The sequence below is a fragment of the Malaclemys terrapin genome, chromosome 3, assembly GCF_027887155.1.
Source record: "Malaclemys terrapin pileata isolate rMalTer1 chromosome 3, rMalTer1.hap1, whole genome shotgun sequence".
NCBI classification, from domain to species: domain Eukaryota; kingdom Metazoa; phylum Chordata; order Testudines; family Emydidae; genus Malaclemys; species Malaclemys terrapin.
This window is the reverse complement of record NC_071507.1, coordinates 191957175-191974696: the sequence shown is the minus strand read 5'-3', so window position 1 is coordinate 191974696 and position 17522 is coordinate 191957175. Positions and strand designations below refer to the sequence as shown.

The following is a 17522-nucleotide window of genomic DNA, read 5'->3' as shown; positions in this document are numbered from 1 at the left end:
TGTTCAGCTCCAGAGATATTTCACAGAGCAATACAAAAGATTTTTGAAAATATAGATGGCATACAAGAGTACATAGCTGATATAATAATATGGGGAAGAACTTTAGAAGAACCTGGTATAAGATAAACTAAAGTATTATATAGAATAAAAAGAAGAAGGCATGAACATTAACAAAAATAAACGTAAATTTAGAGTGCAAGAATTAACATTTCTAGGAGAAAACTGACCAGTCAGGGATTACAGATTGATCCCTGGTGAATACAAGACATTGATAAGTATTGCGTATCCAAAAGATAAGGCATCATTACAGAAATTTTGGGGTATGGTTAATTTTGTAGGAAAACATATACTTAATCTAGCATAAGAACGGCCATAGTGGGTCAGACCAAAGGTCCATCTAGCCCAGTATCCTGTCTGCCAACAGTGGCCAGTGCCAGGTGCTTCAGAGGGAATGAACAGAACAGGCAATCATCAAGTGATCCATCCCCTGTTGCCCATTCCCAAAAAAGACTTTACTTTGTAAAAACAATCAATGGAAATGGAACTGTCTGTTATCCGCAAAAATCTAGGGCACCCTGCCTACGTCCTAAAGAGGACTCAAGGCGTGATCCAGTCCATTTAGGCACCTCCACCCTTTCCCTTCCGAGAACTCAGGGTGTAATTCACCTATCCTTATGCACGGGGCTTGGGAGGAAACCTGATCAGTGTAAGTACCCGCCCTTTCCCTCTGGGCTCTGGGCTCTATGGGTCTGCGGGAAGTTTTCCCAGTGAAAGAACCTTAAACAGCTGTGCTCTAAACATCTATTTATTAGCAACATACACAGAATACGTATACCAAGCAAATCTCTTATGCTCACCATTCCCAATATACATACAGATTTCACCCAATGGCCAGTCAGGATCCACTCATCTGGGGGTTCCTGGTGATTCCTCTGTACATCACGGTCATGCAGAGGGGTCAGAGTTCCGGCAGCTTGATGTTGAACTGCAGTCCGGATATGATTCCCAAAGAGCATTGTTTTTCATTTACATTATAGAGGTAAAACTAGCTCCCGCCTTCAAACTTACTAAACCTATCACGTTATCCCACACTCCTAAATAACAAACATTTAACCAATTACACACTGGCACCGATGTGCCCTTCTTCCTGCCCATGTTTTTTACATTTTATCTTTCATGCCCAAATTGTAACTTACTTGTGACCTTCTCTGTTTATGCAGAGGGTCAGCATAAAAATGCTCATCAGAGCTTATCTTACCATTTGTTGAGTCTCTTTCTGTATCCTCCCTAATTTCCCAGCGCTGGGTGTCTCGACTTTACAACCTTGGCGGTAACTCTCGTTAGAGACATCCCTGAGGTGGTGGTGCTTTATCAGCATTGTTGATTGTTTTTTTCAATTTTAGTGGTGAACTCCCTGAGTTTCACACAAGACTGGTTTAATATGGGGGTGAGGGGTTGATCATGTCTCAGGCCTACAGTCAACACCAACAAGAATTTAAACAGCTTAAGCAACTAATAAAAACAGATTCAGTATTAAAACTAATTGACAGCCATGGACTTACAATTAGTAAGTCAGCTGACTCCATGGGTGCTCCGGGGCTGGAGCATGCATGGGGAAAAATTAGTGGGTGCTCAGCACCCACTGGCAGCCAAGCTCCCTCCACCCCCGCCTTGCCTCCTCCCCCCCCAAGCGCGCCGTGTCCCTGCTCCTCCCCTTCCCTCCCAGCGCTTCCCGCCCTTCCACCGCCTAACAGCTGTTTGGTGGCGATTAGGACTTTCCCGGAGGGAGGGGAAGGAGGTGGAGAAGGGGGGAATGGGGTGTAGTGGGGTGGGGCAGGGGTAGGGACAGGGGGAGTTGAACACCCACAGGGAAGAGGGGAAGTCCATGCCTATGATATCAAGTCCAGGTTACCCACAATCCACTGGGCTAGTCTAAAATGGTGTTAAAATGGTAAAAAGATTACTAATAAAAACTGAAGAAATGAATACTGATTTATATTTGGCATTATTAAATTATAGACCATTGTTATTACAACAAGGTTTATCAGTTGCATAGTTGTTGCTTAACAGAAAGCTTAGAAACAGATTATTATTTTTTTCAAGAAGGCTATAAGGAAAGGAATAAGTATAAATATCAGTCGTGCTTGTATCAAAATAATTATTTCGATAGAGGAGTACATAAACTACCTTATTTGAAAACAAATGTTAGAATATGTATAATGGTAGAAATTGGGCTCAGAAAGACTCTGTAACAAAAGAGGTAGCACCTCAATCTTATGCTGTCATGACTAAGTATATAGCTGAAATTGGAGACATTTGCAATTGTTACCAAGCTCAGCTGAAAGAACAAACAATATAGTACGGCAAAAAGAGCAGCAAGAAAATGAAAATGACTTCATTCCTCTAAGTAATGAGAACAACTTCAATAATACAGCAAATATAAAAGTTAAATGGACATTGTGTCAAAGGAGAACGATTAAGATAATTCTCATATATAATATAAACAAATTTGTGCTAAAAAGAAAAGACATGTGGTGTTAAGGGAATGAAACCAGGTTGTGGGAGCTGACAGATGGAGGAGGCAATTAGTTTTAGGTTAGATAGCCAGATAGACCTGAGTTAAGATGTTCTGTATATATGTTAACTATCTATCTAATAAAGATTAAGTGACTAGCAATGAATTATTATTAAGACAAGTGGATTATTTGAATATAAAAACACATAATCAAGCCACCCCCTAACCTTCTCTTTTTAAGCTAAAAAGACAGAACTTCTTGAGTCTATCACTATAAAATATGTTTTTTAATCATTCTCATGTCTCCTCTCTGAACCCTCTCCAATTTATCAACCTCCTTTTTGAATTGTGAACACCAGAAGTGGTCTCACCAGTGCCAAATGTAGAAGGAAAATAACGTCTCTACTCCTCCTTGAGTTTCCCCCATTTATGCATCCCAGAATTGCATTAGCTCTTTTGGCCACAGCATCACACTGGGAGCTCATGTTCAGCTGAATATTTACCACAACCCTTACATCTTTTTTCAGAGTCACTGCTTCCCAGGACAGTCACCCAACCTGTCAGAATGGCCTACATTCTTTGTTCTCAGATGTGTATATTTACATTTACAACACATATTGTTTGCACATGCCCAGTTTGCCAAGAAATCATAGAATATCAGGGTTGGAAGGGACCTTAGGAGGTCATCTAGTCCAACCCCCTGCTCAAAGCAGGACTAATTCCCAGACAGATTTTTGCCCCAGATCCCTAAATGGCCCCCTCAAGGATTGAACTCTTAACCCTGGGTTTAGCAGGCCAATGCTCAAACCCCCAAGCTATCCCTCCCCCCAATCAAGATTGTTCTGTACAGTAACCTCTTCATTGTTTACCATTCCTCCCATTTCTACATCATCTGCAAACTTTATCAGTGATGATTTTATTTTCTTCCAGTTCACTGATAAAAATGTTAAGCAGCATAGGGTAAAAAACTGATCCTTGCGGGATCCCACTAGAAACACACCAGGTCAATGGTGATTTACAATTACATTTTGAGACCTATCAGTTAGCCAGATTTTAATCCATTTAATGTGTGCCATATTAATTTTATATATTTCTAGTTTTTAATCAAAATGTCATGGCAGTACCAAATCAAATGCTGCCTTATAGATGTCTAAGTCTATTACATCAACACTACTTTATCAACTAAACTTGTAATCTCATCAAAAAATATATCAAGTCAGTTTGACAGCATCTATCTTCCATTAGCCCATGTTGATTGGCACTGATTATATTACCATTCATTAATTTTTTATTATTCAAGTCCAGTATCAGCTGCTCCATTATCATGCCTGGGATCGATGTTAGATTGACAGGCCTATAATTACCCAGGACATCCCATTTTTCCTTTTGAATTATCGGCACAAAATTATCTTTTTTCTTGTCTTCTGGAACTTCCCTGATGTTTCAAAGCTTATTGAAAATAAAGATTTACAGTCCAGCAAGCTCCTTAGGCAGCTTTTTAAAACTCTTGTGCAAAATAGCTGGACCTGTGAACATTCTCTTGAGATACTTGTGGAAATGAAAGAGTCTTAACATATATAACATAAAGTCGTGTTCTTGTCCATCCTCCCTGTTCTAGGAAAAGGCCCAGGTAGAGACCATTGAATTGTGGAAGTAAATGTGTAGTTATGCAAGTGGTGTCGGAGAGAGGGCTTTGGATTCTTCAGCCATGGGATGTTGTTCCAAGAAGGAGGATTGCTAGGAAGAGATGGAATCCACCTAACAAAGAGAGGGAAGAGCATCTTTGCAGGCAGGCTGGCTAACCTAGTGAGGAGGGCTTTAAACTAGGTACACCGGGGGATGGTGACCTAAGCCCGGAGGTAAGTGCGGAAGTGAGATACCGAGAAGAAATACAAGGAGGATGGTACAACAGGGGAGGCCACCTGATTCCAACTGAGAAAGTAGGGCAATTGTCTAGTTATCTTAGGTGCCTATACATGAACACAAGAAGCCTAGAAAACAAGCAGGAAGAATTGAAAGTCCTGGCCCAGTCAAGGAACTATGATGTGATTGAGTATCAGAGGAGTCTGTATCCACAAAAACAACAAGGAGTCTGGTGGCATCTTAAACACTAACAGATTTATTTGGGCATAAGCTTTTGTGGGTAAAAAACCCACTTTTTCAGATGCGTGGCGTGAAAGTTATAGATACAGGCATAAATATATATTGGCACATGAAGAGAGGGGCGTTACCTTACAAGTGGAGAACCAATGTTGAAGGCCAATTTCGTCAGGGCGGATGTAGTCCACTCTCAATAATTGATGAGGTGTCAATACCAAGAGAGGGAAAATTGCTTTTGTAGTGAGCCAGCTACTCCCAGTCCCTATTCAAGCTCAAATTGATGGTGTTAATTTGCAAATGAATTGTAGCTCTGCACTTTCTCTTTGAAGTCTGTTTTTGAAGGTGTTTTTTTTTTTTTTTTTTTTTTTGAAAGAATGGGTACTTTTAAATCTGCTATTGAATGTCCAGGGAGATTGAAGTGTTCTCCTACTGGCTTTTGTACATTACCATTCCAGATGTCTGATTTGTGTCCATTTATCCTTTTACCTAGAGACTGTCCAGTTTGGCCAATGTTCATGGCGGAGGGGCATTGCTGGCACATGATGGCAGATATCACATTAGTAGATGTGCAGGAGAATGAGCCCCTGATGGTCTGGCTGGTGTGGTTGGGTCCTATGATGGTGTCGCTAGAGTAGATCTGGGGACAGAGAAGGCAACAGGGTTTGTTACAGGGATTGGTTCCTGGATTAGTGTTTCTGTGGTGTGGTGTGTAGTTGCTGGTGAGTATTTGCTTCATGTTGGGGGGTTGTCTGTAAGCAAGAATTGGCCTGCCTCACAAGGCCTGTAAGAGTGGGGGATCATTTTCCAGGATAGGTTGTAGATCATTGATGATGTGCTGGAGAGGTTTTAGCTGGGGGCTGTTTGTGATTGCCAGTGGTGTTCTGTTATTTTCCTTGTTGGGTCTGTTCTGCAGTAGGTGACTTCTGGGTACCCGTCTCGCTCTGTCAATCTGTTTCCTCACTTCTCCAGGTGGGTATTGTAGTTTTAAGAATGCTTGATAAAGATCTTAGGGGTGTTTATCTCTATCTGAGGGATTGGAGCAAATGCAGTTGTATCTTAGGGCTTGGCTGTAGACAATGGATTGTGTGATGTGTCCTGGATGGAAGCTGGAGGCATGTAGGTAAGTATAACAGAAGTATTGGAGCATAAGCTTTCGTGGGTGAGATGCATCATCTTGCGTCTGATGAAGTGGGCATTCACCCACGAAAGCTTATGCTCCAATACTTCTGTTAGTCTTAAAGGTGCCACAGGATCCTCTGTTACTTTTTACAGATTCAGACTAACACGGCTACCCCTCTGTTACTAGGTAAGTATAGCGGTCTGTAGGTTTCCGGTATAGGGTGGTGTTTGTGTAACCATCACTTATCAGCACTGTAGTGTCCAGGAAAAGGATATTTTGTGTGGACTGGTCCAGGCTGAGGTTGATGGTGGGATGGAAATTGTTGAAATCCAGGTGGAATTCTTCACGGGCCTCCTTCCCATGAGTCCATATGATGAAGATGTCATCAATGTAGCGTAAGTAAAGGAGGGTTCTAGGGGACAAGAGCTGAGGAAGCGTTGTTCTAAGTCAGCCATAAAAATGTTGGCATACTGTGAAGCCATGCGGGTACCCATAGCAGTGCCGCTGACTTGAAGGTATAAGTTGTCCCCAAATCTGAAATGGTTGTGGGTGAGGACAAAGTCACAAAGCTCAGCCACCAGGTGTGCCATGGTCTCATCAGGGATACTGTTCCTGACAGCTTGTAGTCCATCCTCATGTGGAATATTGGTGTAAAGAGCTTCTACATCCATGGTGCCCAGGGTGGTGTTTTCAGGAAGATCACCAATGCATTGTAGTTTCCTCAGGAAGTCGGTGGTGTCTCGAAGATAGCTAGGAGTGGTGGTAGCGTAGGGTCTGAGGAGAGAGTCCAAATAGCCAGGTAATCCTGCTGTAAGAGTGTCAATACCTGAGATGATAGGGCATTCAGGATTTCCAGGTTTATGGATCTCGAGTAGCAGATAGAATACAATACCCCTGGTCGGCGCTCTAGGGGTGTGTCTGTGTAGATTTGTTCCCATGCTGTAGCAGGGAGTTTCTTGAGTAGATGGTGTAGTTTATTTTGGTACTCCTCAGTGGGATCAGAGGATAGTGTCCTGTAGAATGTGGTGTTGGAGAGTTGCCTGGCAGCCTCCTGTTCATAATATGACCGGTTCATGATGACGACAGCACCTCCTTTGTCATCCCTTTTGATGATAATGTCAGAGTTGTTTCTGAGACTGTGGATGGCATTGCATTCCGTACGGCTGAGGTTATGAGGCAAGTGATGCTGTTTGTTCACAATTTCAGCCTGTGCACGTCTGTGGAAGCACTCTGTGTAGAGGTCCATTCTGTCATTTTGACCGTCAGGAGGAGTCCACGCAGAGTTCTTTTTCTTGTAGTGTTGATAGGAGGGTTCCTGTAGGTCAGTGCACTGTTCAGTGGTGCGTTGAAAATATTCCTTGAGTAGGAGATGGCGAAAGTAGGCTTCTAGATCACCGCAGAACTGTATCATGTACGTGAGGGTGGTGAGGCAGAAAGAGAGTCCCCGAGATAGGACTGACTCTTTTGCCAGACTAAGTGTGTGGTTGGATAGATTGATATTGTTGGGTGAGTGAAAGGTACCACTGTTGTAGCCCCCTGTGGCATGTAGAGTTTAGATAGTTTACTGTCCTTTTTCCTCCATAGAAAAGTAAAGTGTGCGTTGTCAATGGCTTGTCTTGTTTTTGGAAAGTCCAGCCACGTGGAAGTTTGAGTGGAAGGTTGGTTTTGTATGAGAGTCTTCAGTTTTGAGAGCTCATTCTTGATCTTCTCTTGTTTGCTGTACAGGATGCTGATCAGGTGGTTCCTCAGTTTCTTTGAGAGTGTGTGGCACAATCTCTCACCATAGTCAGTGTAATCGAAGATGATGATGTGGTATGTGTAGATGTACTTTAAAAAAAAAAAAGGACACTATGACGCTGTCAGACCAGTTTATGTCAGAGTGTATTCAGGTCAATTCACTTGTGTATAAATATAGATCAAAGCAATTAGTGTTTTGGGAGTTTAAACTTTGTAAAATTGATGGGCGGTTACATGCATTGTTTTTACTTATCTGTGTCCTGTCATAATGTAATAGCAAACATTTACATTGTGTGACAAAGCTCTGTCTTTGTCTCCGTGGGTCCCAAATTTCCTGGCGGATGTTGCTAGCCTCAGAGGCTCACTGTGACCCTCCACATAGCCCTTCTCTCTCTAGTGGCAAGGGTCACAGCTTACTGAGCCATTTTCATCATAAGACAGTAAGGGAGGTGAGGAGAAGCAACTCTCCCTCACACAGTCTCTGTTGCCGCCCAAGCAAAAAAAAAAAAAAAGGTCAGAATATGCTTGCTTTGCTGGTGCCTAGAACCGGTCCTGTCTGTCTCTACTCCGGGCACCAGCCCAGGGACCCTAATAGTAGCAGCTATGGAAGCTGACTTTTGGAAACAGGACATGTACAATTCCCTGGGCCACTTCCCCACAGCAGCCCCCACTCAATATCTCCTTCACCGTTACCTCAGGGCCTCCTTCCTTGCTCCTGATATGGATTTGTACTACACAGTTCCTCCAACAGCACAGCTTCCTACTGCAGCTCCTGACACCCACGCCTCACTGACTAACTGGGAGGCTTTAACTAGTTCCAGCCAGCCCTTGATTGGCTTCAGGTGTCCCAATCAACCTAGCTCTCTCCACTGTTTTCTAGAAGGATCTTAATTGGCCCCAGGTGTCTTGATTAACCTGGAGCAACTGCCATTTGGTTACCATGGTACGAGGGATTTGGTTAGCCTGGGGTTGACATACCTGTTCTTCACTACTTTACTATACCCATCTGGCCTTGCCCCGTCACAATTGTAAATACCCCTGTAATTAAAGAACTCATCAGACATCAAAGAAACCTTATGGAATGTTAATGAAGGACTTTATCAGAAAAGATGTTAATTCCAAAGCAAGTGGCCATTGTCTGTGATGACCTGAGGTTAGAGACTCAAAGTGCATTCCTCATTCATCATCATCGTCAAAGGAAAAGCCCACATGGGTAGAGACAATGTGACCTTGTCTTCTGTCAGAAGGAGATATAAGAATGGATTCAAAGAAAGACTGTTCTGTTCTGGACTGTTTGGACTCTTACAGGGAAGTGTAGCAGACGCAAAGTAGAAATCTCCAGATACAATCTGGGTACCCTGAAGAGACTTTTGGGAAACTGGCAGTTTATTACATCACTGCCACCATTTGGGGTTACAAGCTGTGATATATTTTACCGGCTTTAACCTCTCAATAACTCTTATCCTTTTTTTCATAGCTAATAAATCTTTAGGTTACTATAGAATTGGCTGCAAGCGTTATCTTAGGTGTAAAAGCTGGAGTACCAATTAATCTGGGATAAGTGACTGGTCTCTTGGGACTGGGAGAAACCTGATGTGATGTGGTTTTACGTTTGAGTCACCATTTATCACAAAGTCCAGTTTGTCTGAGTGGCAAGATAGGCTGAAGAATCTAAGGGGACCGTCTACACTACCCGCCAGATACTACACGTCTAGTGTAGACACGATAAAATCGATCCCCGATCGCTCTGCCGTCGACTCCGGAACTCCACCATGGCGAGAGGTGGAAGTGGAGTCGACGGGGGAGCGGCAGCGGTTGAGTCGCTGCCATCCTCACGGCCAGGTAAATCGACCTAAGATAGGCTGACTTCAGCTATGCTATTCGTGTAGCTGAAGTTGCGTATCTTAGGTCAACCCCTCCCCAACCCCCCCAATATAGACCTAGCCTGTGACTCCATGGTTAGATTGGTCCAGTGATCCAGGAGTTCACATTTGTTCCTGCCTGGGTAAAATCTAATTATAGAACACACCACCAGCATGGGATATCTGCCCTGTTTCTGACAGTCTGCCCTGAGGTAGGCACTCTCAGTTGTGAGCCACTTCAGACAGCATGACAGACACATGTTAGCTTATGGAATGTGGGCAGATGTGCATTCCATGATGGATTTAAATGTTTCAAAGCCTTAATTATTCCCACTTAGAAATCTGTAGCTTCTACTAAAATTTTCTTGGGTGAGTATTGTCTTTAAGTCCTCAGGATGGTATGTGTTGTTTGCACTGCTTTGCAAGTTCAGCATTTTGCTGAAATCCCTCTCCTGGCAAGATACAGGGGGAAGGAGGGAAAATCAGGGATTGCATATAAGGGCAATCTATTTAGTAAAGAAAGTTAACCTTTTTCAGGCAGTTGTGACCCTGGAGGAGATAGTCCTCGGAAGGATCCCAAAGTGGCAAAGAAAGGAGCTTTGTAAAAAGTCCAGAAGCCATCCCGGCAAATAATCAGCAATGCTTTTTCCTGGATGATTCATCTGAAATACTGGCAGAGTAGCTTGGGAACATGTCCGACATGCTTCCTCTGGGAAATTATCTTTCTCCACACATTAGAAGGGAGAACTGAAGTATTAATGTTCAAAATATTTTCTGAAATAACGCCACTAGACATTAGAAGATTTCATGATACATTAACAGGCTTTTCCTGCTGTAAGACATGGCACAGTGCAGACCCAGCACAGAGCAGTCTAAGCTTAGTGCTGTTATTGGCTGGCACACAGCATGATGTACCGTTTTGTGGTTCACATGGCCCTGCCTTGTGGATGCTGTATAACTAATTCTGGCATGTATTTCTGAACGAGAGATGGTGGGTTTGCCATAAAAGCAATGTGGGTGTGTTTGTGGGTGAGGCTGTTGCACCAAAGAAAATCGTGTTGTGTAAAAAAACTGTATAAGTTGGCCGCAAAATCATTTTTGTGTGCTGCCCCAGCTACTGTGTATATGTCAAACAGCAAGCCATCACCTTATTTCATGTGACTTTGTGAATGAGCATGTGTTACATGCATTTGCCACATAATGCACTTTTCTACCTCTGGTACATGATGTTTACTTTAAATTGGTCATATCTGCCACACTATGAATACCACATAATGCTGCTCTTGAAACAATTAACAGTCTTTGCTATATTTCATGAATGGATTTAGTTGCATTCTTAAAAAAAAGTCTATGTGCTGTGATGTATTGTATAAGTGAGGTGAAAGTGTGGCCATCCCTGTCTTTTGCTTTAGCAATTAAAAACACCTGCATTTTGCAATGGAAGAAAATTCCTTTGTTTAGAAACTACCAATATCCCCGCACCCCACTTTTTGGCCATATTGGGGTAGGGGAATGGGTTACCTGGGCAATTGCAAAGTGTTTAAAATAGAATTTGGTGGACCTTGGGCCTCTTGCGACTCAAATCAAGGGGTTGGCAGGTGGTTTGGGAGCAGTGGAGAATGGGAAAGCCCTTATTGGGGCTGGAAGGTGAAATGGTGGATGGAGTTAGTACTAGTGTGAGGGGAATGGAATGAAGAGAGAGACCACTTCTGCCAACATCCATGGGAGGCATATTCCTGCCCAGTTCAAACATGTGTGGTGGCAGCTGGAGAGACGGTGCAGAGTTTTCTGGCTCATGCTGAAGCCTCAGTCTGATCAGAAACCCAAGGCATGATCTTGCTGTTGGTAAGAAGTGCTGATCTCTTGGGGGCTGGCTTGCTCGTAATGCTGCACCTGCAGCAGTGGTTGTAAAGCCAGCACCAGCCCTTTAAAAGTTACGGCGACTCTGATCCCTGGGCGGTGGAGATAAAATAGTTTACCAGATGGGTCGCTGCCGAAGACAGTGGTGCAATGGGATTGTAGTGGGAGGACTAAAGGTATACCAGTGTCAATGTCTACCTCTTCACTGATATAACACCATCAGCCGGGACTTGCACTATTCTGAATGAGGAACGACAATCCTGAATAACCTGAGGGATAGTTTGGTGGGACGCAGACATTGGTGTGGACCAAATTTGCGTCTATTACATTGTGTCTCTGCTGTGCGTAGAGCAGACCTATGCTCTTGTTAGTTTCCACTGTCTCAAACTGCTGCTGTCAATCCTACTGACCCTTTCCACCTCTTCTCCTCCTACCACTGTTCTAGGCCTTACCCCAGTCCTGACTCTTCCCCTCATCGTCCTTTGGAATACTCTTTCCTTAAGGACATCTTGTCTGGCTCTCTTTCGCCAAGTGTATATGTGTGGGGAGAGGTGCTTGCCGTGTGATGTCTGTTTTTAGGGTGAGCCAACTGGAGGGCAGCCAGTTTCTTGAGCGCTTTAACTTCTGACTCCTGGTTGATTTGGGTTCATGAGATGACTAATTATGAAGCGTGAGGAGCTTCAACACCCAGAGCACCTCTGAAACATGGAGTTGTGATGTCAGGCCCTAGGGTGTCTCAAGCTGGCCACCTGACCGCAAACAACACTCCGAATTAACGGCTTCTTTTGAAAAGGTTGGCCTTTCCCCCTGTGTGCCGGGTGAGTAAAAATTAAAAAGGCGCTAAGATGCTCAGTGGGGGAGCGACCGCTGCCCCACTCCCCCGCAGCTATGCTACTGCCTCAGTTTCTTCATTTTTTTCTAAAAAAAAATAAGGATAATGATTTCCTCTTCTGTAAAACAGTTTGAATTATACAGCTGAAAAGCATTACGTTAGTGGTAAGTCTTTACTGCCCTGTAAGGTATATGACCCCCTCAGGGCATGCTTTCCTAGTTGTCTTGTTTTTCTGATTGTTGTCTTAAACATGCCCCTTTTCTTCTTCTCTGCTTATTTAACCATCGAGAAATAACAGCCAGAGTGGAAATCTACTATCCCTCTCTGCCTCAGGCTAAGAAAGGCAGCTGTCCTAATTTCAGAACATCAGTTGCCAGCTTCTCTCTTCCTTTTACTCTTCCAATTTTTATATCTTTCTACCTATATGATGGAGCCTTTTCCACTGCAGGTCAGAAGAGCAAGGGGCTAATGAAATTCACATTTTCTTTTTAAAACAAGGGAAGAAAGGGAAAAAGCCTGTATTAAATAGAAATAGAAAAATTAGTCTGCAGTGTAAAGTCAACACACTGAGTTTGTATTTTATGAAAATCTCTCGGTAACTTCTGAAGTCTCCTCATTTTTAGCGTCTGGCTGAGAGACAGAATTAGTCCAAGGTTAGAGAGCATATAAAAATATTTCTTGTGGTCATTATCCTTCCCATAGGTGGGGTCAGATTCATCTTGCAAGAGCCCTCCCTAACCTGCTGTTAGACGTGAACCTACCCTAGCGAAAGCAAAGTAATTCTGCAGGACAGGCCATGCAGACTCCTGAAAAATCTGTCTCTATTCTGCTGAAAGGTTGGGGTTGACTCTGAGATGTCATGACTTTCCATTTCTTTCACAGATACTTAATTTAAAAATTTTCTTTAGTGGTTTCTGAGGGCCAGATCCTCGCTGCTGTAAATAGTCATTGCTCCATTAGTTAACACAAGCAGAGGGTCAAACCCTGAATTTTAAAGCTCAATACAGTTTTGCCAACCAATGGAGGGGGAAAACATCAGTGAAACAGAATAGCAAGAGATGTTTCTATTAATAATAATAACGACAATAAAAAGCCTTTTACTATTTAGGATGTTTTCCTGCCAATAGGGTAAGCATTACTTGTTGAGGAGAAAAACCTCTAATCCTTAAACTTTAAAAGCATTCTTAATTTTTGTGGCACAGACAATGCACAGGATTATTATTATGGTCTCTGATTTACACAGGAGGGACTTTATCATTCCCTGCTTGTGATTTTTTGTTGTTGTTCTATCTAGTTCTATCTGCTCCTACAAATCTTTGAGTCACACTCCTCCTCATTCATTCATAAGTACCCTAGCAGGATTATTTTTTTCTCTAAAGATGTCATAGCAAGCTGATTGGGGAAGAACCAAGGGGGTTGGATGCTCTAGAAAATGATAGTTTCATGTGATAAGATCTATTTGCTACAGCAGCACCACATCAGAGAGAGAGAGAGAACAAATACTGCAACATGCAGAGCTATTAGCCTAAGAAGTCAGAAAGGGGAGGAGAGAGTGATCATTTTTATAAACAAACCCCCTCCCCCCGAATTCTAAAACTTGGAACACTTAAGCAACACAGAACATGCTGTGGATTTATGCTTGCTGAAAGATTGCTTTGATCCAGACATTGACATAAAGAGGAATATTGGATCTGTGGAGGGAATGCACTATACAGAGCTCAAGAACGAGGTATTGTCTTCTTCTGTTATAACTCGTATTAAGAAGAAAATTGAATAATAAAAATGTGTGTGTGCATGCAATGTGTGTAATGTGTGCACATACACTGTCAGATATTTACTCTGCAGGTCTACTCTTCATCCACTTTTCATTTATGCATGTATATCCTTCTTTTAGGGCCAGATCTGGATGACCTTTGCTCATGTTGAGTAACTCTTTACTAGACAAGGAGTCCCATCAGTTTCCATGGGATGCCCCACAAAATAAGGTACTACCTAGCATGAGTGAGGGTGCCAGAATCTGGCTCTTAGAAAGGTATCTAATGCATTCAAAGCTGTGGTTCTAAATGAAAGTTTTGATATATAGCAATGGTGTTGGTTTCTCTTTCCCCCTTTAGCTGGTATCATGTCTATTATGTCTGTTTGAGATGAGTGAGCAATCCCTTCACTAGGCAACATTAGAAATGTGAAATATTGATTGACGGTTTTCAAAGTAAGAAATAGTGAATGTGTCACAACAACAGCAAAGCTGGAGATCACTGGAGTACACTTCACGGGCTTGCTGAAGGATTTTGTTCTGAGGATCTAGAAGATATAAAAATCCCGTCCTCTAGGCTCTCTATTAGGTTTGACATAGGGTCTCTTATATGTAGATTGATACACCTCGGGGCAGATCCTCAGCTGGCGTAAAATGTCATTGCTCCATTGACTTCGGTGGAGTGATAGTTTACACCAGCTGAGAATCTGGTCCTTTGTCTATAGGAATTATAAAAAACGTGACTGTTTAATCTTTATTGTAATTTTTAAAACCCCATTTTTAATCAAGAATGAACACCAAAGTGCTTGTTAGGAGCAGTATATCAGGACAATAATACTAATGTTTATGGACAGCTTGAATGTAATGAGCCTGCGTTTTTGTTTTTCTGGAGTACACATTTGCATGTCCACATATTATGCACATTTGGAGGGTTGAAACGGTTGCTGTTTCAGTGGCCGGCAGGTAGCAGACAGACAATTTTAATGTACACTATATCCCGTGATTGGGGGCGAGAGTTCTCTAGTTGGGAGAGCAGAGGAATGGGCATCAGTATTCTTGGGTTACAGTCCCAGCCATTGACTTGCTGTAGTGCAAGTCACTAAACTGCTCAGTAATTAAATTTACACATCAGAAAATAGTTATGTGAATACTTAACTCATAGGGCTTTTGAAAGACTTCATTGTTCTGTGTGAGAAGTGAATACATGTGACCTTATAGGCTGCTCAACACTTCCCTCGCTTTGTCAACTGTAACTCTCTATTGATAATTATATACAGTACAGCTATGTAGACGAGGCACTCTGCATATTGTTCCATTCACCCATCGAAGGTGGAATAGACCCATTAATAGGATGCATCTGAAGAAGTGAGGTTTTTACCCACGAAAGCTTATGCCCAAATCAGGGCCGGCTCTAACTTTTTTGCCGCCCCAAGCAAAAAAAAAGAGTGCCACCCGCTATAGCGCCGCCATAACACACACCCTCAGCACCGCCACCCCCCCCCACCCGCGGAGCGCCGTGCCGCCGAACACCCCCAGCCCCCCGCGGAGCGCTGCGCCGCCGAACCCCCGAACCCCCACGAAGCGCCAAACACCCTCCCCGGAGCGCCCCCCCGCGCCGCCACCCTCCCCGCAGAGCGCCGCTGCCGAATTCCCCCCCAGTGCCCCCCGCGCGCCCAGCTCCTGAAACAAAAACAACCCACCCCACCCCCAGCGCCGCCCAACCGAACCAACCCCCCCCCCCAAAAAAAACCTGAGCACCCCCCCCCCGCCGCCACCCTAAGATTGGCCACCCCTTACCAGGTGCCGCCCCAAGCACATGCTTGGTCGGCTGGTGCCTGGAGCCGGCCCTGGTCCAAATAAATCTGTTAGTCTTTAAGGTGCCACCAGACTCCTCGTTGTTTCCATTAATAGGAGACCTCTACCTGAAAGAGTGATAGGCTGTTTGCATAACAATCCTAAATAATAAAAGGCCTGTTAAGTTAAATAATTACAGACAATATTTTTTTGTGTGGACTTGAATTTCTTTTCAGTTTTATTGATTTTTGTTTTGTTTTGTTTTTGCGCACAGAGATTTTCGTATTTGTATTTTTCTCCTGCATTCTCCTATAGGAAAGTACAACACAGAATATCATTGCAATAACTCGGTGTTATCCTGTGAAAATTGTGCACATTGTCACTTTGCTGTTACTCTGTCTTTGGTCTGATTTCTGGGGTTTCTGAAATCAGAGCTATAATGTTGTGGGCATTTCCGTTCCCAAATACTCGCCTTGCTGTCTGGACAGCCTTCACTGTTTGTTGATTAGTACTACTGCTATTGAGACACCAATCAGCACTTGATTGCTATTGCTTTGACTTTTCCTAATTTTTTGATCACTGTAATTGATTTAAAGCTCGGTTTTGCAAACACTCGGTGTAGGGGTTACTACAATGAATAGCCCTATTAAAGTACTGGGAACTATAGCAAACCAATGGTAAATATTTGCAGATTTTATTACTTTGCAAAGCAGACTCCGTTGTGAAGGGTTAAAATCATATCGCTGTTATTGACGCACTAGTATTTCCATAACAGAGGCATCCACTGTTGAGATATTATTGCATGTTATTCAGAGTCTGACCTGTGGGGGACAAACATTCTTGCCACATCTTTTATGTTCATTTATATTTTTTATTAATTTTTTTTCAAATATAACAAATACACCAAAACACCTGATTCATGCCACATCTCAGTCTGGTGTCACACTACAAAGTATATTTTTTGATGTTCTTTGCTGAGCCATAAGGATGCATCCCAAAGATGTTATAAGTTCAGACGGTTCTGAACATTATCATGCCTCCCTCACCGGGAGATTATGAGGATTAACTAATTAATATATTTTCTGGATTAGCTTCGCAAATGTGGTTATTACTTGGACTATCAGAGAAATGTGTGATTAAGGATGTACATCTCTAGTAGAAACCAGCTTAGAGACAGTGGTGCTAATTGGAGAAAATGATTGAATGAAGAGAAGCAGACCGTTAAGGGATACGGCACTGATTTTCATGACAAGTGTTGGACTCCTTTACAATTCCATTGTGGATTTAACAGTCAGGACAGGGAGACGCAGACGATGCTTGTGTACCATCACAGGCACATTGTCTTGTGAACTACTAGAGACTTGCAGCTCTTGACCAAAGCAAAGGTTGCTTCATCATTATTTTTTGTTTATTTCCAATTGTTATTATCATTATTTCCAAATGAACAGGGAAAGAAATCACAGGAGCGCAGGAATCACAAACCGAAGTCCCATGAGGCTGTAGGGGCTTGAACTTGCAAGGGCTGAACATTCCGTAAAGTGTGGACTGCCCATAACTCCCGTTGAAGCCAGCTGGGAGCCATTTTCACTACGTTAATTCTTCCAAGCCAGATAATGAAGGAGGGAATATAGTACAAAGGGTCAACACAGGGTTATCCACCACTTTATTTTGTGAGCTTATCTGGAATTTATGAGCTGATGTAGTGGGGCCTAAACTTTGTGCTGCCTTTTGTACCAGAGTGAATTTTACCCTAATGGATTAGACCATTTAAAAAATCCTCCATAACTTGCTCCAGTAAGATGTTGGTGGTATATATGTCCTTGACCTCAAGCCTTACACTGGTATCTAAGTACTTAGGGCCAAAACCAAAGTCTGTTGAAGTCAATCGAAAGACTTAAATCAGTGGGCTTCAGATAAGGCCCGTAAAGCCGTTTTTGGGACACTTAGGA

The 17522-nt window shown here is 42.9% G+C and overlaps 1 protein-coding gene across 1 annotated transcript in view; it reads left to right on the top strand.

Moving 5' to 3' along the window:
• The first annotated feature begins 13580 nt into the window (after positions 1-13580).
• The window catches only part of OPN5 (opsin 5), a 47682-nt gene continuing 43740 nt past the window's right edge, over positions 13581-17522 (top strand). The window contains exon 1 of the mRNA XM_054023586.1: positions 13581-13755. The gene's annotated coding sequence lies outside the window, so the exon portion shown is untranslated. The remainder of the gene's footprint in view (positions 13756-17522) is intronic.